We start from the raw sequence: 14,086 nt of genomic DNA on the forward strand, positions 1-14,086 counted from the left end.
CTCCCTCCCTCTCCCCTAAAAAATGAAATATATGAATAAATGAAAAAGAAAAAAAAAATCATTTCCATTATTAACATCATAAACAATACAAATCAAAGTTCACCACCATGGCGGTATTTTCAAACGAAAGTGACAAGATAGAAAGGGTTTATCAACCCAGTGGACCCGCCTCTACTTAATTTCGTGGTGTTCAACATGGTTTTCTTGTAAGGCATTTTTTTACTGAAGATACTACAATGGGTAAATAAAACTAAAGAAATAAAGACAGAAACAAAGAAACGAGGAAATAAAAGTGAAAATTTCTTCATCCACTTACCCCCCCCCCCCCTCCTCCTAGCTCTATATGCATTGTTCTCCAATACTACGTGCGTTTTTGTTAATAGACCTACCAATACAGATTACGCGGGTGTGACTGTGCGCCCTCGTACCCCATACCAAAATATTTTGATGTGTGTGTGTGTTTGGGGTGACGTCATTTAATAGGGGCATAATAGTATTATATTTCAGACTTTTTACTTTCATATTGTCTTCTTTCTCCTCTCTCCCTTTCCCCCCCCCCTCTCTATTTTTTCCGTTTCCCTCTTTTTCACCTGTAAAACATTTAATGAAATAGGGGCGATCCCCTGTCCCTCCCCCATTGCGCCGCCTCTAACTGTAATCCATTTCAATATGCAGCCAACATGATCGTAAAGAATTCCCATTGCAAAATCATCGTTTTTACATGCGTTGAATTCACCAAGAACTAATGTATAGCATGATTTCATGTTACCAATAAAGCTTTCGAAAAAAGAATGAGGCACTCATCATGTTTTTATTTCAGAACGCATGTTTTGAATTTAGGTATTCGAATGAATAAAAATAAGTGACTTAATTTGAAAACACGACTGCTTCTGAAATAAACAGAAACACAATATTACATAACACTAATGAAAGTGAAAGAAGGTTGAATCAGAATACAACACGCACGAACAAAACTAGTCTGTAATAAATAAGCGTTCCATCCCACTTTTGATATTTAATTCGATAAAGAAAAATATGAAATGACATTATTTTACTGGCAATAACAAATTAAAAGTAGGATAGAAAGCTCACCTACTAAACACAATACCCATTTCCAATAGAAAGTACTTTCACCCCTGTATGAAGGTATGAAGCTAGGCGTCATTGTCTGGTGGCCTTAATCCATGAATGCGCAATGTAATTAAGTTAAGATACATGTTCATGTAATAACTAGAGTGAAAATTATATTTAATGCTTTGTATACACTGCATAATATTAATGGAAATGGCTAAGTAATCATCAAGCCAGTATACCAGGTTTATTGTGGTGGGCAGTACTCAGCTACTCACTTAACTTTCATTTCCCCTGGAATGAATTACTAATAAGTTATTATAGTTTGTATAATATCATACTTCCAAGAAATAATAAACTGTATATTATTGAATGAATGGATACTGAAAGGAATGCTAATGATGCAAATGGTACCAATTAAATTGAAATATCGACAATGTTTATAATTATGTGCTCAATGAAACTGATTTTTTTTGTAATTAATTATTTTTTCCTCATTAATTTGATGTTTTGAAGACACCATGCAGCAGCCATATTATTCAATCTAAAGAAAGGCAAAAAATCAGATTTCAGTCCAGCGGGAAGAGAATATCCCAAAAGTACATTCCCGTCAAGATGTTATGCCGCCTAAAGAGTGAGTTTTGAACCATTGAATATCAATCATTCATATTTTGATTGTACTATTTTGTGTAGTTACTTCAATGTATAGGAGTAGAAGATTTTGTGTCATTTGTGACAGACTGGTTTTGAATTGACCGCAATTTATTGACGTGTGGCGTGTGTGGTACGTAGAGGGCACTGTTTTCATGAGAGTTTATTTTTGAGTGTTGCAAGTTATGCAATTTTGTTAGGATTTTTTTACGGAAAAGAAATGCTGAATTTTCAGCTGAATCTATAGTACACGCACAAAGACACAAATTATTGCATGGACGGAAAATGAAATGATTGTAATTGGTTTGTAAAACTGGTTAAGTGGTTTGGCAATTATAACTTTATGCGACATTATGTATTCACTAGAAATTATAGTTCATCATATGAATTAAGGAAGTGTTTTGTTTCAAGAAAATGTACAATTGATGCTGAAATCAAGACAAAATATGTTTAGGGATAAAACAAAGTCTTTATATTTTTTCAAGATTCAAACAAAATGTTGATGATCCCAGTCTTTATTGTATTTTTTTCTTTTTAATACCACGGTAAAAACATCAAAAGTTGATACTGCATTTTTGTGTGATCACGAGTTTCCATCTACAATGAAAGAAGACTGTTTTCAAATAGCAACATTTCTTCTATAAAAAAAAAGCGGCGAGAACTTTATCTTGGCTATTCAGCGATGGTGTTGTCGCCCTCTATCAAAAGCAGTCGGCGAAAATGTAGTGTGTTGAGAATATATCTATCAGTGTCTATATAGTTGAAGCTGACAATAACGACAAGAATGTATTTTGGACACATTAGTACAACAATAAAAAGGCAAACTTAATATCTAATTTTATTTTTATCTAATAATGTTTTTCACTCTTTTTCTACTTTATGCCAGTTTTTTGGTAGTGGTGGCCGTACTGCATATTATGATGGAGCCGAGATCCGCTTTATTGACAATATCCACTCCCATTTCTCCCTCCCGACGATATCTGGGATCCGATGCACGCGTTTCAAATCGGTTTCAAAGGAAGCATCACGGAGGTAGAGCCTTGCCCACCATATCAAGTCATGGATTATACACTCAGCGAAGGTATTGGACCCCATGCACTTATTCAATAGAATCCTTGATTTTGATTGGCTGTTACCATGGTAGTTACCAATGTATGGCAAGGTAACCATGGTAGTAAATTTTATGCAACGGTTCCGGGGGTGTTTCATAAAGCTGTTCGTAAGTTAAGAGCGACTTTAAGAACGACTGGTGATCCATTCTTACGCGCTAAACCATCACCAATGAACATTTTTGTTTATATCATTTACCACAACAATCAACAGTCATGCCAGGCGTTTTAAAAATCGCTCTGAACTTTGTAGCAGCTTTATAAAATACCCACCGGAACACTAGTTGAATTCTGTACACACACCTATATTGTGTATATCACGAAATTATTTCAACTAGGGGCCAGTTTCATAAAAGTTGTTATGATAAGACAATATGCAAGAACAGTTAAAGGGATGGTCCGGGCTGAAAATATTTATATCTTAATACATAGAGTATAATTCACTGAGCAAAATGCTCAAAATTTCATCAAAATCGGATAACAAATAATGAAGTTATTGAAGTTTTAAATTTAGCAATATTTTTTTTAAACAGTCGGCATGAATATTCATTAGGTGGGCTGATGATCTTACATCTCCACTTTCCGTTTTCTTATGTTATTACATAAAATCATATGTTTTTCAGTATTTCATACTTGTGTGAATAATTATGTCTCCCTTATAATGAAATAAGTTGCAGTAATAAATATCTAATGCACTAAATCAGATATCAATTCCATTTTTTAGTTCTTGGAGGAAAAAAATTGAATATACCTAATTTCATATAATAAAAAACAAAAGAACAAGTGGAGATGTGACACCATCAGCCCACCTAATGAATATCCATGACGACTGTATTCACAAAATATTGCTAAACTTTAAATTCTATAACTTTGTTATTTGTTATCCGATTTTGATGAAATTTTCAGCATTTGCTCAGTGAATTCTACTCTATTTATTAAACTATAAATACTTTCAGCCCGAACCATCCCTTTAAAAGCTACTGGAACTTTCAGTTTGCGCATTAAAAAAGTCTCAGGTAAGAAACGGGTCCCATTATAATAATTTTGAACCCTCAAAAAAACAAGATTGATTTTCAAAAATGTGTTGGGGCACCATTAATGCTTACTTGATCGTTAAGCAGGATCCATTCCAAGAAACGTAAATTTCAACAAAAATGTTATTGCTTTTGGTTATTGATTTTACCACTTTTGGTTTAAAAAAAAGGTTAATAGTATCCCGTAATTAGTAACCAACTGGAATAAAATTATTGGAAATGGTTTTTTGACTGATTTGAGTAGGTATGGGTGTCAACATTTACCAAAAAAAAGTTAGGAGGAATACGGGTTGGGGAAAGTGCTTTTTTTCAAGGTCAAAGGTCAATGACCTTTTTAAATATACTGTATCATGGTATCTCCCAGATAAAATATTACAGGTTGGTGATAATGGTGTCAAAATGCACAGATTCTTACAAGAAGATCAAATAAAATAAAATCAAGTACCTACAATGCTCATTCACCCATGAAATTCAAGGTCACAGCCTTTCAAAGTTCAATGACCTTTTTTACATTATATACCATATACGGTATAATGGTATCTCTGAGATGAAAAGGTGCAGGTTGATGATCTTGGTGTCAAAATGCAGAGGTTCTTACTGAAAGATCAAATATAATCAAATCAAGTACCTACAATGCTCATTCATCAATGAAATTCAAGGTCAAAGCCTTTCAAAGCTCAATGACCCTTTTTTTACATTGTATACCATATACGGTATAATGGTATCTCTGAGATGAAAAGGTGCAGGTTGGTGATCTTGGTGTCAAAATGCAGAGGTTCTTACAGGAAGATCAAATAAAATAGAATTAAGTACCCAGAATGCACATCAAACAATAAAATTCAATGTCAAAGCCTTTCAAAGGTCAATGACCTCTTTTTACATTATGTATCGTACTGTATAATAGTATCTCTGAGATGAAATGGCACAGGTTGGTGATCGTTGTATCAAAATGCCCAGATTCTTACAGGAAGGTCAAATAAGATAAAGTTAATCACCTAGAATGCATATTAATCCATAAAGTTCAAGGTCAAAGGTCAATAACCTTTTTACATAGGCTATATATCATATAAAGGTATCTCTAAGATAAAACGCTGCATGTTGGTGATTTTGATGTCAAAAAGCAATTTTTGCAAGAAGATAAAAAAGACTCAAAATAATCATACAGAATAATCCAATATCCAAAGTCTAAGGTCAAAAGTTTATAGATATTTATATATCCATGCATGATTCCCCCCAAAAAAAGAAATTAATCCATTATATTCACATTTTATTTGTGAATAATAGAAATACAGATAACTATTTGTAATGAACACTTGGAAGTCTAATAATTTCACTCTGAAAGAAATAAGGATAGAAAATGGCCATGGAAAATATATTTAGGAGTTAAAGGTCAATCAACTATGTCAATAGCGTCAGGGAATTTAAGTAAATAGGTCGATATAACGTGATTGTGGCATGTAGGTATAGTGATTCTGATGGAAAAAAGACTGACCCGCGTGGAAAAAGAACACACATTTAATAGTTGAATCCTTGACCAATTATGATGTCAAAATACAAGTCCGAGGTAAAATTGGATCAAATAACACTTTTTCTTATAATATACTGTAATGGATTGACAAAAGTGTAAAAAAATCATGTGTGATATAATTTGAAATGGTGACAATGGTGAAGTTACCTAAAGTAGTAGCATTTAGATATGCATTTTATCAATCTAAATCAAGGTACTAATTTCTCTGTAGCAATAGGTCACTAACCTCAAATGCTACAATCAATACTATAAAACTATAACTTAATCTGTAAATGGAAAGGATAGGCCTAACTTTTAGGGCAAGCATCATCCGATAACATTTTCATATAGCCAGGGACAATGACGAAGAATTAAAATAAGGCAATCATTAGAGCTGCAGCTAATTTGTCATAGATGAAGTTAAGTGTCTCAACTTCAGCAAAGAGTAATTGAACTCTTGAAAACCTTCTGACATTTTCAAGACTTTTATCTGGCCCATTCAATGAAAGCCTTACGTTCTGTCAAGGGATATCAGACCAGGATCTATATTATGACTGATATGTTGCACAGCTTGATTGTCAAGAACTGGAAGTGGTGCTGTAGGACTTTTGTTAGGTCGATGGATGTGTACTTGTAAGCTATTATCTCCTTTTGAATTTCATTGTTATATGCCTAATTTGTGCATGATAGCAATCAGTTGTTCTGGACCAAAAACATGATCCTTGCACAAACTGATACCTAGTAGAAATAGCATCATGGGTGACGTACGGCAGAGAGTAGATATGAAGTTTTCTCCTGCAACATTAGCATCACAAGAGATTCTGGCAGTTCGCAATGAACTGATGAAAGGTAATGAATAATAATACGGGAATTCACCTTTGTTGAAGTTGATATATATGTAATTTACTACATGTATGACAGAAGCTGCAGCTCTAATGATGGCCTTCATTTCATCATCATCATCATCCCTCTGCTGTTTGGAAATGCTCTCAGATGATGCTAGCTGTGACATGAGAGTTAGACCTATCCTATCCATTTTCAAAAGATAAAGCTAATAGTTTATAGTATTTATTATAGCATTGAGGTGAGTGGCCTATCGCTGGAGAGAAAAGACATGACAACCTTGATTTAGATATAATGATGCATTAATTATGCTGCTACTTAAAATAAAAATCATTTCAAATTATATACTTGATTTTATTTATTTTTTCAGTGCTTTTGGCAATGCATCGCAGTATATGAAAAGGTGTTATTTGGTTATCAACATTTTTTTACTTAATTTCCACTGATATTTTGGAAAGGGCTCATTGACATCTGACCCCTAAATACATTCTCCATGGCCTTCATTATTTCAGACCGAAATGATGAAACCTCCATGTTTTCATTACAAATTAGCCATGGTTATTTACGTTATTCAGAAATAAAATATGAACACAAATTTTTTTTTGTTATTTTTATGTCATATAGATTATATATTTCCTCTGATGTAGGATTTTAAGGGTGAAAGTTTATTCTTTATACTTATTTTAGTGTTGTTTAATTGTATTGTACAAGTCTTTGCATTTTGGCACCAAGATCACCAACCTGCGGTGTTTTATCTCAGAGATACAATTATTATTATCTAATGTTAAAAAGGACATTGACCTTTGTCCTTGAATTTTATGGGTGAATGTGCATTCTCGATGCTTAATTTTATTTGATCTTCTTGTAAGAATCTGTACATTTTGACACCATGATCACCATCACGTACCTTATCATCTCAGAGATACCATTATACGGTATGGTATATGATGTAAAAAGGTAATTAACCTTTTGAAAGGCTTTGACCTTGAATTTTATAGGTAAAGGTGCATTCTAGGTAATTAATATTATTCTATTTGATATTCTGGTAGGAATCTGTGCATTTTGACACCATGATCACCAACCTGTGCTTTTTCAGCTCAGAGATACCATTATACAGTATGGTATATAATGTAAATAGGTCATTGACCTTTGAAAAGCTTTGACCTTGATTTTTATTAGTAAATGTGCATTCTAGGTAATTAATTTTATTCTATTTGATATTCTGGTAAGAATCTGTGCATTTTGACACCATGATCACCAACCTGTGCTTTTTCAGCTCAGAGATACCATTATACAGTATGGTATATAATGTAAATAGGTCATTGACCTTTGAAAAGCTTTGACCTTGAATTTTATTGGTGAATGTGCATTCTAGGTACTTAAGTTTATTTTATTTGATCTTCTTGTAAGAATCTGTACATTTTGACACCATGATCACCATCACGTACCTTATCATCTCAGAGATACCATTATACGGTATGGTATATAATGTAAAAAGGTAATTGACCTTTTGAAAGGCTTTGACCTTGAATTTTATAGGTAAATGTGCATTCTAGGTAATTAATTTTATTCTATTTGATATTCTGGTAAGAATTTGTGCATTTTGAAACCATTATCACCAACCTGTGCCTTTCCATCTCAGAGATACCATTATACAGTATATACAAAAAGGTCATTGACCTTTGACCTTGAAAAAAAGCACTTTCCCCAACCCGTATTCCTCCTAACTTTTTTTTGGTAAATGTTGACACCCATACCTACTCAAATCAGTCAAAAAACCATTTCCAATAATTTTATTCCAGATTGGCTCTTTTGTGGTCTAATTTAGGGATACTATAACGTGAAATTGAATAACCAAGGTTCCTTAAAAGCACCAATAGTACAGGTGTAACGTAATGCAATAATGGTCTCTGAATACCTTGTGAGAGTATGAAAATGGTTTCAATTACTTTATATCTAATATTCTAATTTTATCAGTGTGATATGCATGAGGTATCGGGGATTATGATTGTGAATATAGATTATGTTGATGCAGCTTAGTGGTTGCTCCTTTTCAGCATTTGTAGAATTTATTTCTTATCTGGGAGTTTAGGAGTACTTACGCCCACAAAATAATCCATGACTGTGCGTCTGGATCCTAATCCATCAGCAGATTAGTTAAAGGGGGAGGGTGATGGATTTGTCTGATTTTAAAGGGATGGTCCGGGATGAAAATATTTATATTTAAATGAATAGAGTAAAATTAACAAATCAAAATGCTGAAAATTTCATCAAAACCGGATAACAAAAAACGAAGATATAAAATTTTTAAGTTTATCTATATTTTGTGAAAACGGTTATTATGCACATCGTCATGAATATTTATTTGGTGGGCTGATGATGTCATATACCCACTTTCCTTTTCCTTATGTTATTACATGAAATCATAATTGTTTCATTTGTTCATAGATGTGTAAATGATGTGTCTCCAATATGATGAAATAAGTTGCGGCAATTAATAACTAATGCACTTAATCAGTTGCCAATCCAATTGTTTTAGTTCTTGGTATAGAAACAAATTGAATAATCATAATTTCATATAATAAAAAAGAAAAGAACAGGTGGAGATATGACATCATCAGCCCACCTCATGAATATTCATGAAGACATGCCTAAAACTCTTTCATCGGAATAATATCTTTAAAATTCAATAACTTTGTTATTTGTTATCCGATTTTAGTCAGATTTTCAGCATTTTGCTCAGTGAATTTTATTCTATATATTGAAATATAAATATTTCCAGCCTGGATTATCTCTTTAAGAAACGCTTGTCTATATGACAATATTATTACCTGATACATTTAGCTGCACTGTATTTGTTTGGGGGGGAGCAGAGTACGGGTACTATGACATCCTGCCCCCGGGATTCAACTCCTTTGAATTTTCAAGTGCCCCTCAAACAACTGGAAAAGAGACTAAATGAATATTGAGGAACTAAAGATAATTAAAAGAGAGACGTTATGGCCGTGTAACAGTATGGTACTCCAACAAAATACAAAGCACCCTCATGCCGTCGCCCTATAGACTAACAGTTTAACAAAAATACTACCATAAAAACAGAAACTAGAATGATATACCTGTTTACTGTATAATTGTGTTTTTGTGAGACATCATTCATTGCTAAGCATATGCTCATCAGAGGGCACTATTCCGTTAAAGATAACGAGTAGAATCAATAAAATAAACCCTCACCTATACATGTAATTTATGTCATCTATCGATTCTTTCGATTTTACCAGGCAAAACAATACGCGAAAGACATTATTTTATTCATCAATCATGTTCATATCTAACAGTTATGATATACAGTGCGTATCAAAAAAAGTTAACTCTTGGAAAAAATCCTGTAAAATTATACATTTGCAATATCCTGAAGATTTTTCCTCATTTTAACATTGGTACAGATCCATTTAAGCAAATGACGATATAACTGTCAAAAATATTTCCGCTTGAGTGAGCACCACTTACTTTTGAGAAGTTAGTGAAAACTGATTTGCGCAGAACTTTGAAATAGTTATGCGAATAAAAGTAGACCTAAATCATGAAGAACGCGTGGAATTTAGCTAGTAAAATTGATTTGAAGATACCTTTTACCTTTTTTAACTTTTTTCCCTGCCCAAAACACTTCGAAGAGTGCATTGCGCCCCACCCCACTCCCCCACACACCGAGGCCATCGTGACGATATTTGCTTTACACTGAGCTGGAATTTGAAATGGCTTAGGCTTGATTTTCATTTTGTTAATCAATGCCAAGCTTGAAAAAAGTGTGGAGAAACAAGTATTGAAATAAAACAAGTAATGAAAAATGAAATGTAAACCCACTTTAAATGATAACAACTTAGTGAAAAAATGCTGGAGATGTCTGATATAAACTTTTGTTCAGATTCAGTTATGTCCTCAGATCCAGCTGGCACAAAAAGGGTAAAGGTTGTGCTTACTAAGTGTTGAAATTTCAACTTTGATGGCAAAATTGTTATAAAATGCTTTAATGTATCCGTTTGATTTCAATTGACTTAAAGTGCTAGGGAAATGTTTCGCGGGGTAAGTTTGATTTGGCCCTTTCCCCTTGACACAGCGTGAAAACGAGCATTTCTGCGCAAACAGATTTATGCGAGCTTTACAAAAACGGACAGTGCTCACTCAAGTGTAACATTCTGTCAAAACTTTTACTTTCATTGGAAAGATGAGATCCAAACCCAAGATTATATGTGAAAAACTTACCCACATTTTTTATATTTTTAATTCCCAGGGCTTTTTGAAAGTGTAAACGTTTTTTGATACGCACTGTAGAATCTCCGTCATATTTCTTTTTTTCACTGCCATGTAGTCGTTTTGACATTGTTTGTATAGGCCTCCCCATCAGTCATACAATTCGAAAGGTACCAGCTAAATAACTAAAAGCACCTTCATTCTCTGAAGACTGCACGATGGTAATCTAGGGCAGCTGTGAGCATGGAAACGGGAGTGAGGTTGGCTTCCATGCTATGGATGAAAATGTTTTTGTTTTTTTTAATTAAGAAGATGTACGCGTTCAATTATTTCCTCATGATTTCTGTCAATTTAATTTCTTTCAAGTCATACCACTCTCCTCGTCATTCTCTCTTTTTTATATCCCTCTTTTTCAGTTATTACCACACACACCCTTGCATCTATACAATTCTATATCAATAAATATGCCATCATCATGAATGCCAGAATGAATTCGAGGTCCCTAACGACCTTCTTTCACTTCTAGTATCGGTTTCCTCTCAGCCAAATCCATGACATTGAATTTGCTACCAATCTCTTCTCAAGGTGTCAAAGTACACATTGTGTGCTATTGATATCTCAGCAGACGATTATTTTCAGGATGTCGAATCGCGGGAAACTGAACAACACAAATATTAATTTGATTTGATCGCAAATCTCTACAGGATTAATGTGTTGGTCACTCATTCTAGTAATTGTTACTTTCTTTGCAGTCCTGTCATGCTGTCGTCCTCCACCGGGGTGATTAAGAGGTAGGATTGTTTTCTGAAAGTGGAGCAAAATTGAAAGTCGCAATCAAAAGAATCGATGGGTGAGTAGACTTTATAATCTATCGTATGATATTACTTGCATTTATCATGGCTTTAATATGTTGATCCATAAGGTTATGCGTTGGAATATGATCATTCTTCGTATGTAGTCCCACATGTGCGGTCGGCGCTAACTTATTGAGTTAATGGGTTATTGAGTTAGTGAGCTAATATCAGAGAGAGAGAGTTTCTTTTTTTATCATTGATGAATATAGGAATGGTTGAATACTCATAACAAGTGTCATAAATATAAAAACAAATATTCTCCAGTTAGGTAGTTTACGATCTTGTTTCGTATTCATGCCTGTTGGGACTGTGACATATATACGAAGGTCATAGACGTAGTGAAAGAATATGCCAAAAATCAATATAGACGAATCAATGTCGATGTGGAAATATGAACATTTGATTGTTTTCCTCTTTGTTATTATAAGAATGTATGTCAATAGAATGATTGCTATAGAGACCACAATCACTACAATAATGGGCCAATCAACGATAGTGGAAATATATGAACCGTTTATAAATGAGTTTTAAGGTTTATCTGCTCTTTTGTATTTATTTATCAGTATTTGTTGGTCTGTTTTTATTATCTTTTAATTGAATTATTTACATTCGATTTACTTTTTTTGAGTAAGTATTTTTATCATGTAGGTCTAATACTGATATCATTTTTCTTGTTCATCTTTTATAGTTCACATTAGGGGAGGTTAATCAATACATTGCATTAAAACTGTGCAAAATATTCCGAGTCTTGCTATTGAGTCCCGATATCTGTTATTCCAAAATGAGAATACTTCGGTAATGGAATTGCCATTATTAGCAAAAATAAAGCAAATGCGTAAGATTATATTGCCCCATAACACCCAAAGGGAAATTTAGGTGCGAATTTTTAGTCAAACGTTCATCCAGGTCAATATTCGACCTACCTGAAAAGTTGAACTAAAGTCTCAACATAATTTGTAATGCAAACTCGCTTAATTTGATTGTTAAAATCTGTCGAGATGTTATAAAGCCTATAAATGCGAAAGGTCGCCTCCCACTTACACCAGTATGCATTATCCGTCATATATTCTGCCTTGTAGGCCTGATGCAACATGACCTATCCAATCCCACATACACTACAAAGTACTTCTATTCGCTTACCAATGTTTCCATCAGTTTGCTCCATTGTATCTCATTGAATTGTTAACACCATATAAACCTGACAGAATGCTACGTTCAAGTAAAAAGTCATTAGTACAAGTCCCACATACTGTGACAAAGTCATATGGGGAAAGATCATTTTCACATGCAGCTGCTATTTTATGGAATAATCTGCCAGAATATCTTAGAAATATACAACATACGAAAAGTTTAGAAATAGCTTGAAAACACATTTATTCACAAGAACCCAGTGCTCTCCCCTCCATCTCCACTCCTTCTGTAAAAAAACGCTTAGAGACATGCAACTTTGCTTATGTATTTTGCGCTATAAAAAAAAACGTTTCATTATTATTACTTTTATGACTATGACCCCCCCCCTTCCGAAACACCCTAAGCCAAGCACATACTCCATTCATCACGGAGTCAAGTGGCCACCCCTCTCCCATCTAGCTCTATTGTCTTCCTTAACGACATAAATTGAGCAGGTATATAATTGGACTATAACTTACTTTAATATAAAAAAAATGACACTTATGAAATATTTAGTCACGGATGATGAGGTAAATTCCAGGTATACAGTAATATGATAGAGAAACGGGTAGATGGATTACTTTCGAACGTGCATGCGGGTCACGCGAGAATATTTTGCATTTTCTTTATTACATTGATATATTTACTCGTAGTACAATAAAGTCAAAGTATATCGTGTATACTTCGTGAACAGGTGATTGTTCATTTAATCAGCTCCTGAATGACTAAATTGTTTCTAGCCAATCGAATGTAAGGATTTCAGTAGCTTAAAGCATTTTTCAGTGTAAATGTTTGTTTTATGGAATACATCACATGCAGGCATGAGACTTTTTAAAAGTAAGTGATGCTCATTCAAATAGCAAGTTTTGTCGACTTTGCCATTATAGAAATGATAAAAAAGAGTCAGGACATTACAATATCTTATTCATTAATATTTCATAGGATTTTCAAAAGTGCGTCTTTTTATACGTTCTGTATCTAGATCACGTGTAGCTAATACATTCCCTACAGAAGAGCAATATGGGACACTCTATTTCACACACTCTAATGATACACCCCTTTTGATGATCAATTTTAATGATATAATCAAAGTAGATAAAATAAACAGATCGCGTGAGGAAGTGAATATAGATAATAAACGAAACACAAATACCGGACTATAGACCGGAAGAATAAACTTAGCCCATGACCTTTTCGGGTTAATGAGTGATGACCTTTTCCATAATCTTGATATATGCAAATAATTTATATATTTGTTTTTGCAGCAAAACTCAGGATATGATATACAAGTCTGTGAGTCGCCATACATGCAAGGCCGTCATTTTATAGGTCAGTAAATTTCACTTCTTGTAGTTGTGTGAATACTTGATACTTGATGCGATAATTCCTCTTGCAGCTCCAAAAAGCTAAACTGGAATGTGATACTGTGAAGAATGTGAAGAAACGATTTCAAAAATGATTTTAATATCACTATTTTAAACGTTTAAGGATTGATTGGTCAAAATAATAGTAATCATTTTTTTGTGTTGGACCAATGGGCCGTGATCCCAAAATGATGGGACCCCCCCCCCCTTCCTCCCTTGTCACGAATCTGAATAA

At 33.8% G+C, this 14,086-nt stretch overlaps 1 long non-coding RNA gene across 1 annotated transcript; it reads left to right on the forward strand.

The window, feature by feature from the left end:
* The first annotated feature begins 1,614 nt into the window (after positions 1-1,614).
* Positions 1,615-13,816, forward strand: LOC135155924 (uncharacterized). Its single transcript, XR_010295068.1, has 4 exons — positions 1,615-1,705; positions 2,609-2,803; positions 11,216-11,313; positions 13,753-13,816. It is a non-coding gene; the product is annotated as an uncharacterized LOC135155924 (long non-coding RNA).
* Positions 13,817-14,086: the final 270 nt, after the last annotated feature.

The sequence above is a fragment of the Lytechinus pictus genome, chromosome 11 (assembly GCF_037042905.1).
Source record: "Lytechinus pictus isolate F3 Inbred chromosome 11, Lp3.0, whole genome shotgun sequence".
Taxonomy (NCBI): domain Eukaryota; kingdom Metazoa; phylum Echinodermata; class Echinoidea; order Temnopleuroida; family Toxopneustidae; genus Lytechinus; species Lytechinus pictus.